Here is a 25,236-nt window from a genome sequence, read left to right on the forward strand (position 1 = left end):
GGGGATTAGAATATTGATGCCGAACTTAGGCAAGAAACCAGACAAGCAGAGAAACCCAGTGCCCAGAGCTACTGAGCGAAAAAGGTAAAGTCCACCCTTGGCCCCGAATAAAGCAACAAGAGTACATCTGGCATGGTCAAAAACTTCTGCTTGTTTTTTTTAAATACAATTCTGAGATACACTTTGCAGGCAACAATCTTCTATTTTCTTGTACGCTTATGGAAAATGTGCCCTTGGTTCAAATACTCATCCTCTAGGCATTGCTGCTGAGGAGGGAGCAGCCTGGGATGCTAAGCTGGGCTGTAAAACTGAATCAAGCTGAGGAATGGGCCACTGTCAGGCTGACACACAACAGGTGAAAGAAACTGAAGCAGGGAGGGCAGAGTGGGCAAGGATTAGCAGCATCAACCCTTCCAAAGATGTACTCATGGGGCCTTACTGCATGATATGTGATAATCCTACATATGCCACTCAAAATCACAGAATCAGCCTAGAGTTGGAAGGCACTTTAGAGGTCATCTAGTCTCACCTGTAGCCAAAGAAACCCTCTCTTTTCAATTATGTACTTGTAATGATCTGGAAGCTCATACCTGAATTCTTCCACTACTTGAAAGGGCAACTCCACTGTTAAGTAGAGATAATTGGTAGAAAGTATCTTATCATTAATTCCTATCAATAAACCATATCTCTACCTTCTGGAGCTACACAGTATAACTCTCAGCCCTATCTTTACATGACAGTTCTAATATTATAAAACATAAATGCAAAACTTACACATCACATTTCATTTGCAATATGGGCCCATCCCACCAGCATACAAAGCATTTATGACGTTGACTCAGGTATTCATTTATTTAAGAAGTGTTATCTACCATCTGAGAGAAAGATTAACAACAAGAGCAGCTCATCTTTATTGATCACTTACTAAGGGCCAGAAACTACTCTCAGTGCTTTACATTTAATAACTTATTTAATCTTCCCAACAAATGTTATGAGGTAAATATTCTGTTGATTCCCGTTTTATTATAGATGAGGAAATTAAGACACAGAGAGGTTAGGTAACTTTGCCCAAAGCCACACAGCTAATAGGTAGCAGTTTGACTCCAGAAGGAATGCTCTCAGCACTCTAGCTTCCTTGCTCAGGGAGCCCACAGTACGGTACAAAAGAACTTATAGCCATCCTTCTCGCTTTGTGGCATACCTGGAAATCTGTTAAGCTCATGTTCTGTTTACATCAAAATCACTACAAATAACATTGTTCAGTACAGGGTCACTAAGCCTCACCACATAATAATAAAGGTGCCCCTCCCAGTTGACGATAACCCACTAATAAAACCTTTCCAGAGTATAGTTGTTCTGCAAACAAGAGATCCCTGATTCTATTTGCATTCAGTTCACATTGTTTGATTGGACAAGAAAGATATCATGAAAAACTTTGTTAGGTCCCTTGATAAAATCAAATTATATATCCTTGTTTAGTAAACTTATCAAAGGTAGAAAAACAAAATTGGTCAATTCTGTTTTTTCTCTTGGTCTTAGAAGTAATAGCTAACTGTGGCGATGTTGTATCAGGTAGGTTCTTTCACACACTGCTAGTAAAAGCAGAAATGAGTATATCTATCGTGTACATACCCCCATTTTCTTTATCCAGTCTACCACTGATGGGCATTTAGGTTGATTCTATGTCTTTGCTATTATGAATAGTGCTGCAATCAACAGACACATGCATGTCTTTATAATATCACAATTTATATTCCTTTTGGTATATATCCAGTAATGGGATTGCTGGGTCAAATAGTAGTTCTGTTTTTAGGTCTTTGAGGAAGCACCACACTGTCTTCCACAATGGTTGACTAATTTACAGCCATAAAAAAGAATGAGATCATGTCCACTGCAGGAACATGGATGGAGCTGGAAGCCATTATCCCTAGCAAACTAACACAGTAACAGAAAACCAAATACTGCATGTTCTCACTTATAAGTGGGAGCTAAATGATGAGAACACATGAACACACAAAGGGGAGAAACACACACTGGGCCTCTTGGAGGGTGGAGGCTGAGAGGAGGGAGAGGATCAGGAAAAATACCTAATAAGTATTAGGCTCAATCCCTGGATGACAAAATAATGTATACAACAAACCCCCATGACACAAGTTTAACTGTATAACAAACCTGCACATGTACCCATGAACTGAAAGTTAAATAAAAAAGTAATAATAAAAGATACAAAAAAAAAAAGAAATTAGTACATCCTCTATGGTAAAAAATTTAGAAATATGTTTTCAGAATTCACATCTTTTAACCTGAAAATACCTCTTTTGATAATTCATCTTAAGGAAATAATCAGATGTGGACCAGGATTCATGTAGAAGATGTTTATTGCAGCACTATTTATTTATAATTGTAAAACACTGAAAACAATACGAAAGTCCTAAAATAGGGGTATTGATAAATAATGTGACATCTATCTCCTGAAATCATAATAAAAATTTAGTTTATAAATTACTAATTACAGAAAAATGTTTATGATAGGTTCAATTTAAACAGCCAGATATTCTCTAAAAATGAACTATAATCCACAGTAAGTTTTTGGAAAATATTCTGGTGAACACAGATTTGTATGTGTGTATATGTATACACATGAAAAGATAGAAGTGCATAAAATGGATTAAAACTGTGAGCAAATTTTATTTTCCTCTGTTTTTCTAAGTGTGCTACAATGAACATGTATTAATTTTATAACCAGAAAAAAAAAGAATAAAAACTACTAAGATGAATCATATGAAACTGTTGATACTCAACTGCTTTTAACTTTTAAAACTGGCACTCTCATGTGCTAATTTAAGCCTAGTATTAAGACTAAAAGAAAAAAACATACCAACAGTACCTGTTCTGGGTGAGCCAATAATGATCCTTGGTGACTGCCATAAAATGTTGAAAAATTGCTTAGCAGTCTTTTCTAGAACTGTACTGTATAGTTCATTCATCTATAGAGTTCACCGTTTAGAAAACAATCAACACTCCTTGTCTTCCATCTTCCGGACAGAAACCCTCAAGAAAATCCTGACATGGTCACATAACTTGCATCCCAGATTATAAGAGTTATGACTTGATGACCCTTCTGTTTTTGCCCTGAAAAAAAGCACTGAAAGGTTCACCATCTTTTACTGTATGAGGTACTGAAGAATCCCACCTTTAGGCAAAGAGCAAAGTCTAAGTACTGCTTAGTACTGTGTTTATTAGAGAATTGAGAGTGTGTGAAACATTCTGACTGATCTTTTGTTTCTTCATGTCCTCCCTACAATTCCTATCATATTGTGATCAAAAAGACCTGAAGACTTTTCCTAGAAATTTATTCTAGGAAGGGAAGGTGGTCTCCAAGTTTGGCAAACTTCAGAACTCCTGTTATCCTCAGAAGTCCTCAGAGATTACTAGTAGTCATTTCATAATTGTATTATTCTTTACTGATCATACACCAAAGATGAGGTACTGTGCTAGGAATCACAAGAACCTTCAGCATTCTGGGCTGAGATGTAATGCATCTCGCTGGGAGATGGAATTTATAAAAGAACTCTTCAATATTTGAATTTTTTTTCACTTATCTTGAGTTGTGATTTATACTTAATGATTTATCTATAATTTTTGTTATTGTTGTGGAATGTGAGGCAGCAACCTTTCATCCTAAAAAAACTAATCCCCTTCCAGTTCCTGCCCCCCAAAAATCAATACAAATTAATCACAGAAGATTTCAAGTTCTGTTGTCCCATGGCAAACACTTATTATTGAGTACCAGTTATGTAAAAGGCACTATGACAGATGGAACTGTAGAGATTATCGGTCACCTCCTAAATTAGTAGCTGATTTGGAATTAGAACTCCCCTTCCCCACCGCCCTTCTTGGTCAGAGACGAGGGTAAGGAAAAGTACAGCTTGAGAACAATTTAAAATTAAGAAAACAAAAAGTTTACTGGATGCAGAAACAGAAGATTCTTTGTGTACCAAAAACAAAACAAAACAAAAAACTCTCCTGAGTTTAGACCTCTAGCTAGAAAAGGAAGGTCCCCAAGTTCGTAACATCATATGGTTCCTCTTGGGCTTCACCCTGCAAAGACAACATCCCATACCTTTCTGAACAAATCCTGGCAATGACCAAAGAATCGATGGAACTCATAGTAAAGAGATATTCTGTGGGCATGGGCATCATTCTCTAATCTCTAGGCAATGTTTACCTTTCCTTTTTTCTTTAAATTTACCTTATTCATATGGTATGGAATTTGTTTACAGGGCAATTTCTTTCCTTTTCCTCCACCTCTACTCCCAACACAAGACTTATAATCAGGGACCAGGGACCATGGTCTGTCTCACCCTCATATCCCCAGGATTCAGTACTGTACCTGGCACATAGTAGGCCAGATGACTGATCTGAATTTGGTACTAAAAATCTGTGATTTTAAGAAAGAGCCCTCTGTTAAAGTGCAATAACAAAAAAGCTATTATAGCCTTTTCAGTGGTTGTACCACCCAGTATTTTCCTTAGTAAGCATACAAAGATAAATACTGTTGATATCTGTGTTTCTGTATTTCAGAAGAGTGGCACAAATGTGAGAAGCCATATTCATTTTAGCCACTTACAAATAAAGAAGCCTTGGCAATTTACTTAATCCCTTCAAGACTTTTTCCTCATTTGTAAAAAGAAATAATAGCCTCCACCCGCAGGGCTGCAGGAGATTAAATGAAATAGAGTAAGTACTGTACGCGGATAGCAGGCACCCAGCCAGAGATTTCCTAGCTTCCACTTCATCCAACCAGGCTGTCTTTATCAATCACCTGAGTGCTATTTTATGTTTTCAGTTCTTCCACAGGTCACATCAGTGCACTTCAATCTGAATCTAATGAGGAGCTCTTTTATCCCCTTCAAGTCCCCTTCCCTCCCTGACTTCATCCTGCCATGAACCACCAATGCCAGAGGCTTGTAACTTTGGCACCTTGATGTTGATAGGTCTTTCCTTCTGCCTTCCCACATTTAGTTCTTATGACTACTCTTTGAAAAGGAAAATTCTGAGACCAAATAGAAGATGACCAACTTCCTGACTCTAGGAATTAGATTCCTTGGGATTCAGGCTATAGCAAGATTCAGGAATTAAGAAGACAGGTTGCTTGGAAGGAAGCATTACACTTTCCAACACATGAACATTCAGCACCTCAGGTTCATTTTCAAGAAGACAACTACAGGCAGCAGAACAAAAACCCAGAAGCCCATTACCAACCTGTAAATAGAAAGGCAACATGAGACCGAGAGAGCACAAATGGCCAACTTCCATTAATCCAGCCAATGAAGCCCCGTGCCAGCACACATTTCAAACCCCCGAAACTAATTAGTTCCAAGGAAAAACATCACCTGACATGATTAAGAACGGAGCCAAAAGCTAAGAGTAATTCTTACATAGAATGAGGAAAGAGTGACAGAAAAGAAAAAGCCTCCAAATTCAGTGAAATCTACAATATAAAATTAATTGAAAAACTGGAAACCCCTACTGTGTAAAGCATTAAGAAAAATTAGAGTGGCTAAAACAGAAGGTAATATACAGTATTAGTAACAGCATGACTTGGTGGCTTCAGCACATAAAAGGGACACACAAGAGGCCAAAGACAGGATACAAGGATAGATAATGTGTGTTAATTCTCCCTTGTCCTTGCAAGAAACAAATTACAACACAGGTTCACTTCATTACACTGCATGTAAAAGAATAAAGCACTGTTTCTGGGCAACACTTTAGGAGCTTAATATTCACTGTGTAGAATCCTAAAAAGTCAGTGAGTGTCTTGGAATTTCACCACACAAACTTGCGTCACCACACTCTTTTGTGTCAGACTATTTCATTATCTTCAAGGCTTAACATAATTGGAGCCTCGGCCTAAAAATAGGCTATTTTTTCCTTTGCAATCTGATTGGTAAATAAAAGTTAGGGGAGTTTTTATCCCCTTCACTTGTTTTAAACAACTGCTAGCTTCTGCTCATCAAGCAAAGATTACTGAATACATTTTCCATATCTATTTGTTTATTCCGCTTAAGGCAAACAACCTACGACCTTCACTATTATAACAGGTGGCAAGTGGTACAGACAGGCTACACAAAGACATCTTCCAGAACCATGCCAAGTTTGAGCTGTGGTGCATGGCATTAGCATGTTATTCCACAAAATACATATGACAGAAAGAAGCACTCCTCCTCATTCCCCATCTTACCACCCTTGTTTCATCACCCAATCCTCTTTCTTAAGAATTCTGTTCCAAGGGCCACGTTAACTATGAACATTCAAATTCCATTATGACTGCTGTCAAAAGACTGAGGAAATATAAAAGGAAAACTGAAGCTCTCAGAAAATCTATAAAGTGGCAGCAAATGCTCACCAACCCAGGATGATACATGCTAATATAGTACACATCCTTGCAAACAAAAATGGCTCCAAGTACTATGAAGATACAACACTATTTTCTCCCATCTCCTTAATGCCTGTTGCACAGGCAAATACTCAAAAACACAGGCAATGTACTGTGGCAGTTAAGAATGCTCAGACTGCCTAGATTTGAATTACGGCTCCATTTATTCACTAGCTCTGTGATCATGAGCAAGTTACTTATACTTTCTGTACTTCAGTTCTCTCAACTATAAAAGGGAAATAAAATAATGTCATAAAACTCCATACTAACTTGCCACACAATCAAGCAAAGTCCGATCTAACTCAGCTGAGGATTGCTTCCCATCCTCCACCCAGCTCCTACTTACAAGAACAGGGTAAAGCTTTTCTCAAGTGAGTGGACGAGTAATAGGCAGGATACTAAGAAATGACTAGCCTGTAACCATTTAGATTTTCTCAGTTCAGTACATTTCTACACATCTAATTAATGGAAACATTTTCTCCTCCATGCCCACCTCCAGTAACTAGAAATTGAAGATTATAATTTCTCATAAACCTCAAAATAACATGACTCCTACATTTAATAGAAAAAAAATTTTTTTGGACTGTGCTTATATGTTTACTATTCATATAAAGAGCTTAGAACAGTGTCTAACAAGGATCACATGCTTAATATTTCTCACCTATTATTGTCTCCAATTTAACTGCATGTCTAATTATTTACTATTTACATGCAAAGGAGACAGTGAGACCAGATCCTAATTCTCTTTGGAAGTTCATAACTGGTACCCAACCTAAGTGGGGGGGGGGGGGGGGGGGCGCGCGGGGGCGGGCAGTCAAAGTAAATTGAGTGGAGGAGGGGAGAAACAGTATACTCCAAAATGAAAAAGAATAAATTAGGAAGCATTAGTATAGTATTTAACTATAGCTACATTTTTTCCTCCAATAGCTATCTTCAAATATAATTACAGTGATTCAATTTATCAGCAAATGGCTTACACAGGCTACCAGCGGATAAAATGAGATGCCCTGTACTAGAATAGAGGTCCAAAGTGTGATTACAGCAGCAATCTCCATTTTAAGAAATCCATTTGCTCCCGTGAATTGGTCTTTCCCCTCTACATGTGAATTCAGTAGATGAACATCAAGTAGTTAAATCTGAAGTCTATGATGGTAAGGAAAACATTGAACAGCTTCAAAAACAAACAGAAAACACAGAACACATGCACTGATTCAGTGAATTCTAATAAAAAGGAGGATTTTTAAAAACTGATTGATTTAAACAGCCCAATTTCTTCTCATGCTTTTTAATCTATGATCTATATCTCCTACATCTATCACAAATCCTATTCCGAAAATAAGTGTCAACAGATGGACAGTAATTTTCTAAATTTCACATAGAATAATTTTAGAAAATAAACACAAAATCCTCCCATCCCCTTCCAAAATCCTATAATAATAAGGCAATGATACAGATGTGGACGGAGCCCACAGTTGATAAATCCAGCTCCTTTAATAACCAAAACTAGTACATGTAGTTCCTTGTCATCCACCATCTCCAAATTTTGAGATTTTGGTTTGTGTAAACCAAAACAAATTATTTACAGCTTTTTTTCCCCAGCTCCTTCCCATGCCAGGTTTACCTAATCACCTACAATCACCATCCATAGAATTGGGCAACTCACTTCATCAGTCTTCACCTTTCTTCAGAAATCTGAAAACCAAAGCTCAAAAACCAAAGGAATGAACTACACAAAACAGATGGAAAGCAGGTAGCTGAATTAATTCAACAAACACCAACGAAGCACCTACTATGTGCCAAGGTCTATGCTAGGGGCTATGTTTGCAGGAGTGAGTTAAACACACTGCCTACCCCAATGGAGCTCACAGTTGAATAAGGAAGATGCATATAAACAAGCAAACACATAAGTCAGTGATTACAAAATAATGAGTGCCAAAATGGGAATGAAACAGGGTGCTGAGCTAGAAAAGATCATGACAGAGAAACTCTTGCACCTGTGTACAAATAGACAAGTAGAGGAATGCTTACTTTTCATAACAGTGAAATACGACAATGTAAATGACCATCGCTTGAGAAAGGGAAAAATACATTGTAGGATATTTATATGATGGAATACTATACAACAGTTCAAATAAATGATCAGATATGTACATATCAACATGGATATCACTCAAAAATATAATGTTGAGTGAAAAAAGTTGCAAACTGAAAAATGATAAGATACCATCCACATAAATTAAGTGGGCACATTCATAGGTAACAAAACCATGGAAAAAGGAAAGATACATATCAGCTTCCTAACAGTTGCCTCTGGAGAGGAAAGGAGGAAACTGGGGAAGGGCACACATAACCAATCTCAACTTACTTAAAAGAAAATCTGAAATAATTATGACAAAATCTTAACACGCATTAATTCCGGAAAATTGGCATATGGGTATACCTGACCCTATAAAATTAGTGAGAAAAAAATTTTTATGTAAAAATGAGAGATGGTGGTGTGCTGGATGGATCTATTTAGAAAGAGTAGTCAGGAAAGGTCTCATCAAGAAGGTGGCATGAGGCCAGGTGCGGTGGCTCACGCCTGTAATTCCAGCACTCTGGGAGGCCAAGGCAGGTGGATCACCTGAGGTCAGGAGTTCGAGACCAGCCTGGCCAACCATGGCAAAACCCTGTCTCTACAAAAAATACAAAAATTAGCTGGGTGTGGTGGGGTGTGCCTGTAATCCCAGCTACTCAGGAGGCTGAGGCACAAGAATTGCTTGAACCTGGGAGGCGGAGGTTGCAGTGAGCCAAGATGGCACCACTGTACTCCAGCCTGGGCAACACAGCAAGACTGTTTCAAACAAAACAAAACAAAACAAAAAAACCCATACACACACAAGAAGGTGACATATAAGCTGAGAATTGAAGAGAGAAAAATAAACCCTGCACCAAGCCTGGGCAGAGGGCAGTGGGAACCAGATACACAAGGGCCCTGTGGAGGGACATAACTCGTGTGTGTGCAGAACTAAAAGAACAGGGTCGCCCATGTGGCTGGACTAAAGCAGGGGTGCAGGTGAGGGAGGAGCAGGTAGGAGGCACAAAAATGAGGTAAAAGGAGAGGTAAAGTGATCCACGTAGGACTTTGGAGTCCAAGGTAAACTGAAATAGGAAGCCAATGAAGAATCAAAGCAGGAGAATGATATGATGCAATTATACCTTAAAAATATAAGGTTGAGAATAGATTGGTGGGGGGATAAGAGTAGAAGGGAGACACCACAGGGAGGCTGATGCAGTGATCCTGGCCAGAGATGGTGGTGGGCTAAACTAATCAGAGCTGTGGCAGTGTCAATGGAGAGAAATGGATGAATCTGAATATTTTGGAAGTAACACTGGCAGGACTTACTAATAACTGCACCTTACGACTGCAGTGAGAAGAAAGTGACAGGAAAGAGCTCTTTCTTAAATAGTATAAAAATACTGTTTGCCATTTCGTACCCACTACTTTAAAGCATTCTACTACATGCTGCTGAAGGACATGAAAAAACATGCCTGGCCCCTGAATCTACTTAGTAAAACTGAGTGAACAAACTTCGTAAACTCATGAACATCAAGCTCCTAAGAAGAAACAAATGTAAACATAAGCTGAGCTCATTAAGTTGCAGAGCGAGGAAAATCAGTTTTAAACCAGTCATAAAAAGTGAGTTTTGAGGAAGACTGACAGAAATTACACTACACAGAAATTAGTGGTGTAGGTGGACAAACGCACTAAAAGTAGAAGAAATGGCAAAGTAAAAACACAAACTTGAAAAATAATTGGGCAAATAGCATACAAACTGGCCTTTTTAGAGAAGACTGCTAAGCATTAAACAAGAGAAAAATGTAATTGGAGGTAAGAAACTCTGAAGAGAGGGCAGACAGAACAGTAGAAGGTTGTTTATTTTTTAGCTAGCATTAACTGAGTACTTATTATGTGTCAAACACGTTTCAAGGCATTAACACACATTATCTCATTTAATTTTCCCAACAACCTCACTGGGCATTTACCATTATTAAAAATGAGGAAGCTGAGGGTCAATGAGGTTAAGTAACTAGTTAATAGAACCCAACCCAGGGAGAAGCAAAACAGGGACACAACTGTGTTTGCCTCCTCGGTCCACACACTTACCTAGTAAAGCAGTAAGCTGTAGGTAGCAGATAGAACAGGGAGTCTGAGGCACCCAGGCCTAGGCCTGGATTCCAGTTCTGACACTTAGGTGAGCTGTTTTACAAGTTACTTCCTTGTGCCTCAGATTCTTCATCTATAAACTGTGGATAATTACAGTATCTTCCTACAGCAAATACTTAAGTATACCACTGTCTCCCCAACACCAGCACCACGTGGCATGCCTGACCACCATTACTGCACTCAAACAGCACCAACTAAAATCAAAGATCACCTCCATATCCCAAAATTCAATGGAAATTTTTCAAAACTATCATCAGTGTCTCTTCCTGACAGTTGCCTACGACTTCCCTGAAATGCTCTTCACTGGTTTCACAATACCATGTGTTCCCACCTCTTCTTCTCTGGCTGCTCTTTCACGGTCTACTTTTTAAAACCCGTCCTCCTCTACCAAGTCATTAAATGCTGGGGTTCCTTAAGACTGAGTCCTACACCCACTTCTCTTTCCACTCTCTCCTCTATCCCAAAGTAATCTCATCCATGTCCATGGCTTCATTTAACAATGACTATAAACCAATGACTCCCCAGTTTATATCTTGCAACCTCAAAATTAACATGTCTAAGATCAAACCGTTCATCTTTCCCTCCTTCTGCCGCAAACCTGGTCATCTTCCAGTGCTCTTCATCTCAGTGAAAGGTACTCCATCCATCTTCCTACACAAGTCAGCCAAGAGTTGACCTTGATACCTTCCCCATCCGAAGCCCCACGTCCAATCTACCACCCAGTTTTACTGATATTTTTTCTCTTAAATCTCTCTCATATCTGGGTCCTCCTCCCTCCACTGACTGCCATCACACCAGTCAAGCTACCACCATCACTTGCCTGGAATACTATTCTAATAATAGCCTGTTAATCAGTTTCCCCTCATCCACTCTGGCCCCTCCAACTCACTCAGGCAGAGTGATCTTCTCAAAATGGAAATGTGAGCCAATCTCCCCCAACCTATAAAACCTATTAACATCTGGCCGGGTGCAGTGGCTTCCACCTGTAATCCCAGCACTTTAGGAGGCCGAGGTGGGTGGATCATTTGAGGTTAGGAGTTCAAAATCAGCCTGGCCAACATGGTGAAACCCCGACTCTACTAAAAATACAAAATTGAGCCAGAGTGGTGGTGCACACCTGTAGTCCCAGCTACTTGGGAGGCTGAGGCAGGAAAGTCACTTGAACCCGGGAGGCAGAGATTGCAGTGAGCCAAGATCACACCACTGTACTCCAGCCTGGGAGACAGAGCGAGACGCTGTCTCAGAAAAAAAAAAACAAAAAACAAAAAACAAACAAACAAAAAAACTATTAACATCTGTCCCTTGGTCAACATGGCCTGCAAAGCCCATATGGTGTGACCTTGATTACCTCTCCAGCCTCGCCTCCTATCACTCTCCCTCTCCTTTCTATACTTCAGCTACCTCAGCCTTCTCAGTGTCCTGGCCACATAATGCTTCCAACCACCACAGGACCTCTGCACATGCTAGCCCTCACTCTAGAATGCTTATTCTTCCAACTCTTTACCTAGTTAACTCCAGTCCACACTTTCTAGATCTCAGCTCAAGTACCAAAGGATCAGGAAAATTTTGACTTTTCAGTCCGGGTCAAGGGCCTTTGCTATCAAGACTCAGAAATTCATATGCCTTTTCTTAGCACTTATTTTTTTCAGAATGACAATTATTCATTGACCATTTGATTAACAGCTCTCACCTACTGGACTGAAAATTCCATGAAGACAAGGTCCTTGAATACTTAAGTTTACCACTGTCTCCCCAACACCAGCACCACGTGGCATGCCTGACACCTGCTAGGCGCTCAGAGCCTTGCATGAATGCTTCCCCTGGGTTGTTCTGAGAAACAATAGTAGATGGCTACTCTATGCAAAGGTGCTTTGTAACTGAAGCCCACTGAGCAGTAATTATCGTCATCTAGCACCCCTCTGACAAGTGAAAAACCAGAGGCAGAATGGATGACTTGCTCAAAGCCACAAAAAGTAAACAAGTGGGTGAGCATCCTTTGTGTACAGTCCAGGGCTTTCTCCAGTGAATATTCAGGCATTTTGGTAAGATTTTTGCACCTACAACAGATCCTTTCTCTTGTTTACTAGTAAGTAATCACAAGTTTAGCTTCCCAAGCTCTAGCTCTAGTTTTACTGGAATCATTACTGAAGGCTTTCCTCTCAAGCCAGTGGGTCACAAGCAATGTCATTTGTCTCCATTTCCCTCCATGTACACACTCAGCAAATATCACTCAGAGAATTCCTGGCTATGAGGCAAGAACCAGTAATTGAATTAAATATATTCAGCCACTCTAAGCCAATCTTCTGAAGACAAATTATTTTTTTCTGCCCTATCAGGACATCATTAAAGAAGAAATACCCGGATTTTTCCTGTGATTATATTATCAGCTATCCATCACATCGTGCCATGCAGTCCAACGTAAATAGAACACGCACCCTACCCTGTTGGTCAGGACTCAGAAATGTTACATGTGGCCTCAAGAACAATGTACATTATTAATAGCCCATGAGCTTATTCCTTTCTCCAAGCCACCACCCCTCAATCTTCCTCCTCCCTGCCTGTGGAAGGCACACCACCCTCCTGCACAGGGCTGAAAATGTAGTCTGTGATTAAGTTAGCAGCGACGAAAAACCCATGAAACAAATATAGCCAAGTGTCTGACACTCCAAATCATAAAAGAAACCTTACATCTTTGTTCCACTCCCATCCCCGCTCAACTCTTAGACCTAAGGCAAAATAAATAAATATATAAACAAATAAATCTCATCACTAGCCTCAAAACAGCAAATCTTCTGTCAAATGTAAAACAACAAAGCCAATAAAAACAGCTAATACAAAACCAAACCCAAGCCTATAAATAAGAATTAGTAATTAGAAGAATTCCAAAGATGACACAGAAACCATTTCTGGAAATCACTCATGCTTTGTTGCTCTTTTAAAAATGCAAGTAAAAACTCACTTTGCAGCTACATTCTATTTCATATTGCTTTTTAAAACAGAATTTTCAAAGAAATTTTTTAAATGTTGAGACTCATACATTCAAGTTTAAAAGGGATACAAGCCAATTCAACCACAAAATAAATAATAAAAAGGAAACAAGGACAGCTGCACAATCTGACGCTGGTACTAAATTTCAAAGTAGGTATAAGATCTCTAAAACCATGACCACAGGGCTCAGGAATCCCTGGCTGAAAATCAAACGGCTTCTTCACACATACACACATACATAAAACTATTCTTCTCCCCGCCTTCCACAACTCCCACAACTTACCAAACTCAGCTCACTGTAATTTAACACAGTATTTATGATCTGGCAAATTGACACAGGCTCATGCTGCCCACTGAAATGATGACACACAAACAGAAGGTACTAATTCTATTAGTCTTCCCTCAGTCAGTTGGTCCTGAGCCATAACAAGCCCAATGAACTTGTTTTGTTTTTTAAATTTGACAGGGATGTGTCTTTAATGGGCCTGACCACACTGTTGTGACGGGTATGCTATTAAGCCACCATGCAGCCAAGGCTGCCAAAAGTAGGTTTTTCCAATTAGCAATAAATAGACTCAGCATGGCTAACGTAAGGAGACAGTGTGGTAACATCCTGTACACCATCAGATTCAAGCACTTGAGCATCTGATTCATTTGGGGGGTGGGAAATTTGCAATGTTGCTGAGTGCTGCCATGTCACCCATAAATCTATATCTGGGCAGATGAGGAAAGGGAAAGCCTATGAGGTCAATATTTTGGTTTTCTAGTGATCCTTTCTCTCCAATCCATCTATCTGCAATTTGTGAAAATTATATGGGAGAAAAAAGTGAAGTTATATGATTATTCTTCCTTTTCCTTAAGAAAAGCACTATCCAGGAAATTGCCTACGCAGACCAACTGTAGAACCAGACAATTAAACCTTATACCAATTTCTATGCCACTGGTGAATAGTGGTTAATAACTTCACACTTTTCTTTTTATCGCTTAACAAGGAGGGAATGGCACTTTCTAAATCATTACTGCTCTGTCATCTTGGTTCATTGCCAAAGCAAGGAGCTTTAGAACACCTGTCAAATAACACGCGGCTTGTGAAAAAGAAATAGATACCAAAATAGGTTTATTTAAAATTTTCACATACGTAGAAAAGTGGAATGAATTTGGGTTAACAAAGTCACTCATTCTGGTGAGGTGTGGGGAAGAAAAAGATTTTCAGGACTCAATTTATGTGATTCTAGTCAAAGTAATGAAACTTAATTTATCTCAGCAGAGATCAGTGGTGCTGACACAAGGTCAGTCTTAACAGCATTTATCTTCTCATCCTCAGCCACATTCCCAGTGGTTTCAGTAATTAAAAAGGCAAAATTACAAGGCAAAAATACTCTGTCCCTGTCTTTTCAGATAAAAGTCCCCAGGTTCCTACTACAAATGTAGGAATTATCCTTTTTCTTGTTTGAGTATCCTGGCCACTCTTATAAATTCAAAACAGGCTTAAATATCAAGACCTTCTTTAAATTAAAAAAAAAAAAAATTCAACCAAAAAAAAAAATATATATATATACACCACTTCCCTATCTACCCATCTATAACTACAGAAACTACTAAGTGAGTGTGATCCCAGGGGTAAGGCAAATAAACATCCACTATGTAGAGCACAGGGCTTAGGGCTAGGTAGAACAAAAAAACATCCGAAATGTACTCCCTGACAAACTGAAGTAGAGGTTGGAGAACAAATAATTTGAGGCTGCAGACTTTTGCTTTGTGTTAATACAAAATTTTTAAGTATTGATACTAGTTTATGTGGACCCATTTGAAAAATCTAGTAATAAGAAATCCATCATATGGGTGGAAAAAAGCACAAATTTGGATTAAGAATAAGGAAATTCTGTTTTCCTTGATGAAAGAAGCCCTGGAATTTCAAAGATTAGTATTGACTGAAGATTCAGCAAGACTGGAGAGGCCAACTCACAACCCCAGGACCATATCTTATATCTTTGATACTTAGTAGTATAATGTTTGTGTAGGAGAGGGGTGTGGGTGCCCATGCCTGGATTCCTTAAAGCGCAGGTAAAACTAAGATGTGGCAACCACTCAAAAACTTCAGCAAATACAGAACGGGCGCAGTGGCTCACGCCTGTAATCCCAGCACTTTGGGAGGCCGAGGAGATTGAGACCATTCTGGCTAACACGGTGAAACTCCGCCTCTACTAAAAATACAAAAAAATTAGCCGGGCGTGGTGGCAGGAGCCTGTAGTCCCAGCTACTCGGGAGGCTGAGGCAGGAGAATGGTGTGAACCCGGGAGGCAGAGCTTGCAGTGAGCCGAGATGGCGCCACTGCACTCCAGCGCGACAGTGCGAGACTCCGTCTCAAAAAAAAAGGGGGGGGGGGATAAACAAGAAGATACCTAAATGATCTCCTTGATGGAGCCTTCTTCTTACACTCACAGACCCCAGGCAAGATTTGACCTAGTCTTTCTCTTCCCAGCTGTCTCTTACATCAACTGGCTTGTGTCCTCCTAAACCTGTAACTTTCAATGTCCAAAAACCCAAAAGGCACACAGAGGCCAATATCCATGCAACTTGGAGATGCTAGTTTCCAACTATTAAGAAAGAAGAATAAGGTTATTCTGAATTTGTCTCAAGTCTAACATCTTAGCCATTCTGAAAGAAATACTCAGTATTTTCAAGCATATAGAGTAATTAAAATCAAGCCTAAGTATAACCCACTTACTTAGTCTCTATAAATGCAACACTGTTATAATAGATTATATATAACATATATATTACATGCTTACCATATATTTTTCATATAAGTATATATTGTTTATTATAATGCAAGCATATATAAGCATGAATTATCCCATATACTTGAATTTTTATTATCACATTTCTCTCAAATTATTGAAAGTCTAAAAGCTTCCTTTTTCCACCTTTATTTGAAAGTACCAACATTAATCGATTTTTGAAAGAATGCAGACAAATGGACAAGTAAACAAATTGTTCCTTAGTACATCAATATAAAAGATCTGCAGATAAAATGCCACTTACTTAACTGTAGATAGTTGTTTCTATAGTACAGGCTGAGTATCCGAAACTCTTGGAACCACAGTGTTTGAAATTGGAATTTTGGAATATTTACACTATACCGGTCGAGCATCCCTAACTCAAAAATCTGAAATACAAAATGCTCCAATGAGCATTTCCTTTGCGTATCATGGCGGCACTTTAAAAGTTTCAGATTTTGGAACATTTCAGATTTTTAGATTAGGGACACTCAACCTGTATTTAATGGTATATGAAAAGAACCTAGGCTCTGAAATAACTATTAATTTGTACAAAGAAGAATTTCAACTCATTCCATCTGAATTACCACAAATTCTAAATGAGTAGAATGTGAATTAATAAAGCTGAATAGTATGTGTTATCAGTTCTGAAGAACTGCAAGGAATTTAGAATCCAAACATCCCTGAAATATGACAACAGAAACGAAATAAAAAAATTATCTGGCTTCAAATTTTATAAAGTAAGCAACTTTGAAAGTGATAGGTAATTCATGATCACTAACAAAGGATATTTCTTTTTTTAACAAACTATATCTACCAAAACATATTAAACCTTCACATTAGCCTTCAAAGAAATTCTCATATTTAAAAAAATCAAAATGTTAGTAGGTCAGCTGAAGTTAAAAGTAGTCTTAATGGTGGCTATAAAAATTCTGGAGACAGAACTCTTCCCTCCTACCACCCACACAGTTTAAATGGGTCTGGTTTGGCAAGAAAATTCTTTGCACTGCCATGTTTTAGGTGACAAAAGCATACATTTTTAAGGCTAAAGTTTCCCCTCTAGCTACATAAGAGGCCAGAAATGAAATATAAGAACCAGCGTTCTTTATCATTTTTCACATCATGGTCCCCTTTGAGTCTCTTAAATGCTATGCATCCTCTTCTCCAAAAAAGTACACATATGCACAGACACACAAAATATTACATACAACTTCAGAGGATTCACAGACCTCCCCTTTACTCTACTTGGGTTGAGGGAAGTTCTCATATGACAATCTAAGAATCAGTAAAACTTCAAATGTTGCTTTTTGTTTGTTTGTTTTGTTTTTTTGAGATGGAGTCTCGCTCTGTTGCCCAGGCTGGTGTGCACTGGCGCAGTCTCAGCTCAGTGCAACCTCCACCTCCCAGGTTCAAGCGGTTCTCCTGCCTCAGCCTCCACTGAGTAGCTGAGACTACAGGCACCTGTCACTACGCCCGGGTAGTTTTTTGTATTTTTAGTAGAGACGGGGTTTCACCATGTTGGCCAGGCTGATCTTGAACTCCTGACCTGAGGTGATCCGCCTGCCTCAGCCTCCCAAAACGCTGGGATTACAGGCGTGAGCCACCACGCCTGGCCCAAACTTTGTATTTTTTATATGTCCAAAAGATTGTTTTCCTTCCTTACCACCTTTAGTGTAATTTCCTCTATTTTCACTGACTATGTCTGCTACTGTTGGAAATATGAGTTACTCTTCTACTACTCATGACTATCTTTTAGACCATGGGTTGGCAAGTTTTTTCTGTAAAGGGCCAGATAGGACATATTTTAGACTTTGGAGTTCACTCAGTACCTGTGGCAACTACTCAACTCTACTGTTGTAGCACAAATGCACCCATAAACAAATGGGTAGGGCTGTGTCCCAATCAAACAAACTTAATTTATAAAAACAGGCAGTTTTGAGTTGAGTTAGCCCATGGGTCAAAGTCTGCCAACCCCTGGAATAGAGGAACAAATTCAATAACTCTACAAGGAAGCAAACAAGTACAATTAGATTGCTAACTTGTATCATTCCTAAAAATAATTTCTAGAAGGATTAAAGACCTAAATAAGAAAGCCAAACTTTGCAACTTTTAGAAGAAAACAAGGGAGAATGTCTACGTCACTAGAGGAGGTAAAGATTTCTTGTGGGAAAAAACCCACATAGTGTAGAGAGGAAAAAATTAAATATCTGGCATTAAAATTAGAAACGTCTGCATAATGAAACACTACAAATAAAGGACAAGCCACAGACTGAAAGCGGTATCTGCAGCACAAATGACAAAACAAGGAGTAGTTTTTATAATACCTAAGAACACTAAGAGACGTACAATCCAACAAAACAGAACATCTATGTTCTATTCAGACAAGAAAACGGAAGAGTTAATAAACACATGAAAAGCTGCCCAACTTTAAAATGTAAATTAAAATCACAATGACATACCCTTTCATACTCATGACACTAGCCAAAAAATAAAAACTCAGATAACAAGTGCTGCAAGGATGTGGAATATCAAGGATTATGCAACAACTCTAAGTATATATTAAGTTTAGAATGTCTCAACAGAGAACTAAACAAAAATTCAAAGTAGCAAAATTATATATCAAAATCATTTCCAATTCTCTTAAGATTAGCCTCTGATACTGTGACTGAGGGAGTTATGTATTGTGGCTCCAGCCAGACATACGAATTTAGCTACTTGATTTTTAAAAATGAGCTTGCTGTCATAAATTAAATGGTTGCTCTTATCAATAAAACCTCATATACTGCTGTGGATGTTGTACAAATTCCACTCCTAGAAATATACCAGAGAAACTCTCACAAACGTGGCGTTGTCTACTGCAGCACTGTTTATAACAGCAAATAATTAAGAAAAATGAAAACTTGGAAACCTAAAGATATGGATGATGGGAGAATTAAAAAATGCACTGTGCTATATTTATTCATTGAAATATTATACAATAGTTAACATGAATGAATCAAATCTAAAAATGTATCAAGATGAATATACTTAAAATGTGGCATACAGAGTAGAGTGTTTCTCCTACTTTTTCAAACTGCAAAAGAATATGTATAGCATGACACATACATGGTAAAAACTTTTAACGCACCACATGTATACACACATGTTGTAGAAGCAAAAAAGAACAACCCATGGGCAAGAATGACAAAACCAACTCTGGGCAAGTTACCTCCGAAAAAGAAAAAGAAATGAGAGAGGATGGGGAGGAAATGGTCTTTAGTTGTCTCTATAATATTTTATTGCTTTTAATTTTTTAAAGAAAAACTAGGCTATTAAGAAAAGAGATCACGGCAGGGTGCGGTAGCTCATGCCTGTAATCCCAGCACTTTGGGAGGCCGAGGCAGGCAGATCATCTGAGGTCAGGAGCTCAAGACCAGCCTGACCAACATGGAGAAACCCCGTCTCTACCAAAAATGCAAAATTAGCCAAGCGTGGTGGCACATGCCTATAATCCCAGCTACTTGGGAGGCCGATGCAGGAGAAACGCTTGAACCTGGGAGGTGGAGGCTGCGGTGAGCTGAGATCGTACCATTGCACTCCAGCCTAGGCAACAAGAGCAAAACTCTGCCCGGCCCCCTGAAAGAAAGAAATAAAGAGAGAGAAAGGGAGGGAGAGAGGAAGGGAAGGAAGGAAAGAAGGAAGGAAGGAAGGAAAGAAGGAAGGAAGGAAGGAAGGAAGGGAGGGAGGGAGGGAGGGAGAGAGGGCAGGAGAGGACAGGACAGGACAGGACAGGAAGGAAGGAAAAAAGATTGCAAAAGTGAAATTTTTGCTTATTTACAGGTAAAGATGAAAGACTTCCTTAATATTTAATTGTAAAATTCTTCATAGTCACTCATTCTCCTTCATCACCAACACCAACAAAGGCTAGAGCCCTCTGTCCTAGTGCCATTCCCAAGCGATCCTGATAGGTGCTACCATACCACCAAGAAAATCCCAGAAAGGCTTGCCAAGATTGTAATGTTTGCATTAATGATTTGGATACACTTTTAAAATGCACAAATTCCGGCTCCAAACAAAACTAAAAACCAGGCAGTCTACGACCAACTGGCAAGCAGGCTGGCAAAGACTCATTTCAGCCTATCAGGTAGGAAAAAGAAAATGCATGGACTCTATACCTAAACATCAGAGCATACATTTTAAAACGCAATAAAAAATCCAGACCAAAAATGGTTTTCTCAAGGACACGGAAATAAGAGAGTAGAGAAATAAAACAATACTAATGTCAATAAGTAATAATTATTCCATCAAGACAAATATTCCCGTTAAACTAAAGTTATGCAATGAGTATACCTGTAAGTACATAGTTTTAAATTCCCCAATAAAGCCAGGCACAGTGGCTCACACCTATAATCCTACAGCTTTGGGAGCTAAGGTGACAGGATCCCTTGAGGCCAGGAGCTGGAGACCAGCCTGGGCAATACAGCAAGACTCCATCTCTACAAAAAATAAAAATAAATATACCAAGGATGGTGGCATATGCCTGTAGTCCTAGCTACTAGGGAGGCTCAGGCGAGAAGACTGTCTGAGTCCAGGAATTCAATGCTGCAGTGAACTATGATCACACCACTGCTCTCCAGCCTGGGCAACAAAGTGAGACCCTGTTTCTTAAAATAAAATAAAATAGGCCGGGCGCAATGGCTCATGCCTGTAATCCCAGCACTTTGGGAGGCCGAGGTGGGTGGATCACGAGGTCAGGAGATCGAGACCATCCGGGCTAACATGGTGATATCCCATCTCTACTAAAAATACAAAAAATTAGCTGGGCGTGGTGGCGGGCGCCTGTAGTCCCAGCTACTTGGGTGGCTAAGGCAGGAGAATGGTGTGAACCCAGGAGGAGGAGCTCGCAGTGAGCTGAGATCACGCCACCGAACTCCAGTCTGGGCAACAGAGGGAGACTCTGTCTCAAAAAAACATAATAAATAAATAAAATAAAATAAATCGTAATAAAAAAACAAATTCAAAAAGGCAAAATTATATATCAAAATCCTTTCCAATTCCCTTTAGATTAGCTTCTGATACTGTGACTGAGGGAGTCATGCATCGCGTCTCCATGGCCAGAAATCAGAATTTAGCTACTTGATAAAAGAATTAACTTGCTATAAATTACCGTTCCTATCAATATAACTAATGATTAAAAAATCATCATTATTTTAAACACTAGAGTATTACAATCCTTTGGGCCAGTGTTAGATTTTCTTTAATAGTTCCAAAATGAATAAAAGTCTAAAATGTGGACAGATTTAACTCATTAAATTACCTTCACTATTGTTCACAGAATAAAATCCTTAATTGATTAATGATCTCAGGGTGTCTATCGCCATCTAGTGAACAATCACTTCAATTACCACGTCAGACATTTGACAACTGATACCCCTTTTCCTCATGGTTTAAAAATATATGTCCACTCAGTGCTGTAGGCTTGCCCAATTTCTTTTTTATGCCTCTCTACACAAGCACTGAGAACAAACACAAATACAGATGGTATTTCTATAGATTCACAGAGTACTTCTCTGAAACACTGACTTCATTACTTTTAAATAACGTACACACTGTGAGATCCCTCACACAATTCCTTACCCATTAGCTCATTCCTCTACCACCAAGCAATTCAAAATCATGGAAGAGTTTAAGTGTGAAAGATCACACCTGTGAAAACACAATATTGATGCCCATTTGACACAACTACTAGCACTTTTATTATACACCTGTTTTAAAAAGTACAATTAGTAATTACTCTGAGTATTCTAGCAGCCATAATACATTTGATTACAGAAATTATTAGGTCGCTAGAGCCAAACCTGCACGATTCCAAAAAAACTGAGCAAACACAAAATAGACTTAAAAATAAAAAGGAAAGGGAGGCTTCAAGGCCTCCCAAGGCTGTGTATTTAATCCACATCCAAATGCAAAATTTTATAATCTTTTGCAATGGCATGCTACCAGGTTTCCTTCTCATTAATTTCCACTTGAACCTTAATCTAATTTATCCCACAAGGACTTGAAAAGCAATGAACTTTTAAGATCTGCAGCTTACTGTATTATTCTGCCCACTCTATCTTGTCACAAAAAATACTAGTTTAATAAGTTACAAAGGTATTCCAAAATCTCAGCACACTGGCTCTCATTTTCACTTCACTCCTCCTACCTCTTTAACAATTAAAAGATGCTAACCAAAGAAAGATGATCACATCTTTCTTCCATCTTACTTCCATCCACCAGTGCTAATAATTATCTCCAATACTTTAACAATCATTTTTATGTTAGGAAATAATATTTGTAAGTGACTTTGGATCTTCTTCTAGAATAAGATTTCCTGGGAGAAACTGCATAATTATTATTTCTCAGTCGCTTCATATTACTTTAAAGGCCTACTTTCCAGAGCTTTATTTATCCTTATTTGAGGAAAAAAGCAAAGGGTAAAGAGAAAAGAGGAAAGCAGAAACCAAGAATTTAAATCACATACAAGTAGTTCTAGATTTGTCTGAAATTCTTTGTTTTTTTAGTGTAGAGAACAGGGTTTTTTTATAGTTCATTTATTAAAGATTTGTTATTATTATATTTTATTTAACAGAAAAATAAAAATTGTGTTTAAACTCCCTATTAAAAATCCAGCTAAAGAAAACCATTGCCCTCAAAATACAATGGATTAGGAGAGTGGGGGAGATCACTGGACAAATTTGGGGCTTATCATTATCAACAGTGCCCTTTTAAGCTTGTGGATTTCTGAGCCAATGCAGAAAATGTAACAACAGGGATTTCCCAACAGCAAGAGGCACTCTCCAAGGGAGTAAATTGTCAACTATTGCCTCTCGTGAGAAACTTAAGAGTAACCTTGATCCAATCTCAATAGTCAACCCATGTATTATCACCCAGTTGGGGCATAGTGAGTGCATTTCCTAATACAAAAATAAGATGGTATTCCATCAGAAGCCACTGGATATATGTAAAGAAATAAAATTTAAATAATTTTAAAGTAAACTTAGCTTAAGAAACTGAAAACATCCTTCCCTTCCCTCACTTCAACTAGCCCCTAAAACATCTATATCTTTCTCACATAAAAAAGGCCTGTGTCTTGAGATGGGTACCAAAAATAATGATCTTCCTGTAATAAGAGGTAGAATATAAAGCAGAACCAGTCATAAAAGACATCTTGAGATGGAAGAGACAACCCTACTGTACTAAAAGGATTTACATTCAAAATAGCCACTTGTTATACTTTATCTCTTTGAGTTTTAACTTCCTCATCTAAAAAATGAGAACATTATTATCTATTTCAAAGGATTCTTGTGTAATTTCAGTGAAATAATGCATAAGAAAGCTATCACATCACTGGTGTTCAATACATGTTTTGCCCTTCCTCACTGTGCCCTGAGCCAAATCTTTGAGATAGGGCTGCCACCAGAAGAGTGATTCTGAACATCCTGACGTTTATTTCACATACCAGTTAGATCTGCACTGTCCAACACAGTAGCCACTAGTTACATTTGTCTATTTAAGTTTAAATTCATTTTAATTATAATTAAAGCAATCTAAAAATCCAGTTCCTCAGCCAGTTGGCACTAGCCAGATACCAAGTGCTCACTGGCCACTTGTGGCTAGAGACTACAGCACCGGATAGTACAGATGGAGAACATTTTCATCATCATAAAGTTCTACTGGACAGAGCTGGTCTAAACTCTAAAGCAGGGGTCAGCAAACTTTTTTTCTAAAAAAGACCAGAGAGTAAATATATCAGGCTTTGCGGGCCATATGAGCCTCCATCTTTCCTACTCGGCTCTGCTCTCATAACACAAAAGCAGCCACAGATGATACATAAATAAATGAGCTTAGCTCTGTTCCAATAGAATATTATTTACAAAAATAGATGGCAGACTGCATCTGGCCCAATGGCCATCATTTGCCGACCCCTGCTCTAGAGCATTCAGAGTGCAGACACCCCATTATAAGCATTTTTCCCATGACCACTACCTACCTCCTTTAAGACTAAATAGTCTTAAACCCACAGACAGGTAGTTAAATGGAATTTAACATTCATAAATAACTATTATTTTACAAATTAAGAAAAACCCAAGCACATAGGGCTAAAACAGTTGAAGCTTACAGTGTTCATAAAGTGACGGTACCTAAATTCTATTTGGTGTCTGGACCATCTTATTAAAGCCAGTAACTCTCAATCCATAAATCCTGTCTTGACATATTCCTGGAAATTCTGGATTTATACATCCAATGGCCTCCTTATTATGCCTGGAGATCTACTACTCATGCCAAAGGCAACACATCCACGACAGAACTCTTAATCCTTCTTTCCCAGTTTCCTCCATCTTAGTAAAAGGCTCTATTAGCTATCTTCCTGATTTCTACCTTTCACTCACACTCCAAGCTAATCCATCAGCCAAAAAAAAAAAAAAAGCTGTCTTACGTCATTTAGGTCTCATTCATGTCACCTCCTCAAAGAAGCCTTCCCTGACCAATCTAGCCATCTAAACATTCTCTAGCCCACCACCCTGTTTTATCTACAGAGCATTTACTTCTATCATATTTTCTCAGCTATTTCTTATACATGTTTATTTACTTATTTACAGTCTGTTTTCCCAAACCACCCTCTCTCCACCCCACATTCCCAACCCATGTCGTCCCCACCCCCAAACCCCTCCCATTCTGGGTAGAAGGTAAGCCTCATTACAGGAATCTTTTATGTCTTGCTTGACATTCTATCCCGAGAACCTAGAACAATGCCTGGCATGTAGTAGATGTTCAATAATAAACACACACACACACACACA

At 38.7% G+C, this 25,236-nt stretch overlaps 1 protein-coding gene across 1 annotated transcript in view; it reads right to left on the reverse strand.

The window, feature by feature from the left end:
• The window catches only part of POLA1 (DNA polymerase alpha 1, catalytic subunit), a 314,584-nt gene that overhangs the window by 234,854 nt on the left and 54,494 nt on the right, over window positions 1-25,236 (reverse strand). The window lies entirely within an intron of this gene.

This window comes from Rhinopithecus roxellana, chromosome 7 (assembly GCF_007565055.1).
Source record: "Rhinopithecus roxellana isolate Shanxi Qingling chromosome 7, ASM756505v1, whole genome shotgun sequence".
Taxonomy (NCBI): Eukaryota; Metazoa; Chordata; class Mammalia; order Primates; family Cercopithecidae; genus Rhinopithecus; species Rhinopithecus roxellana.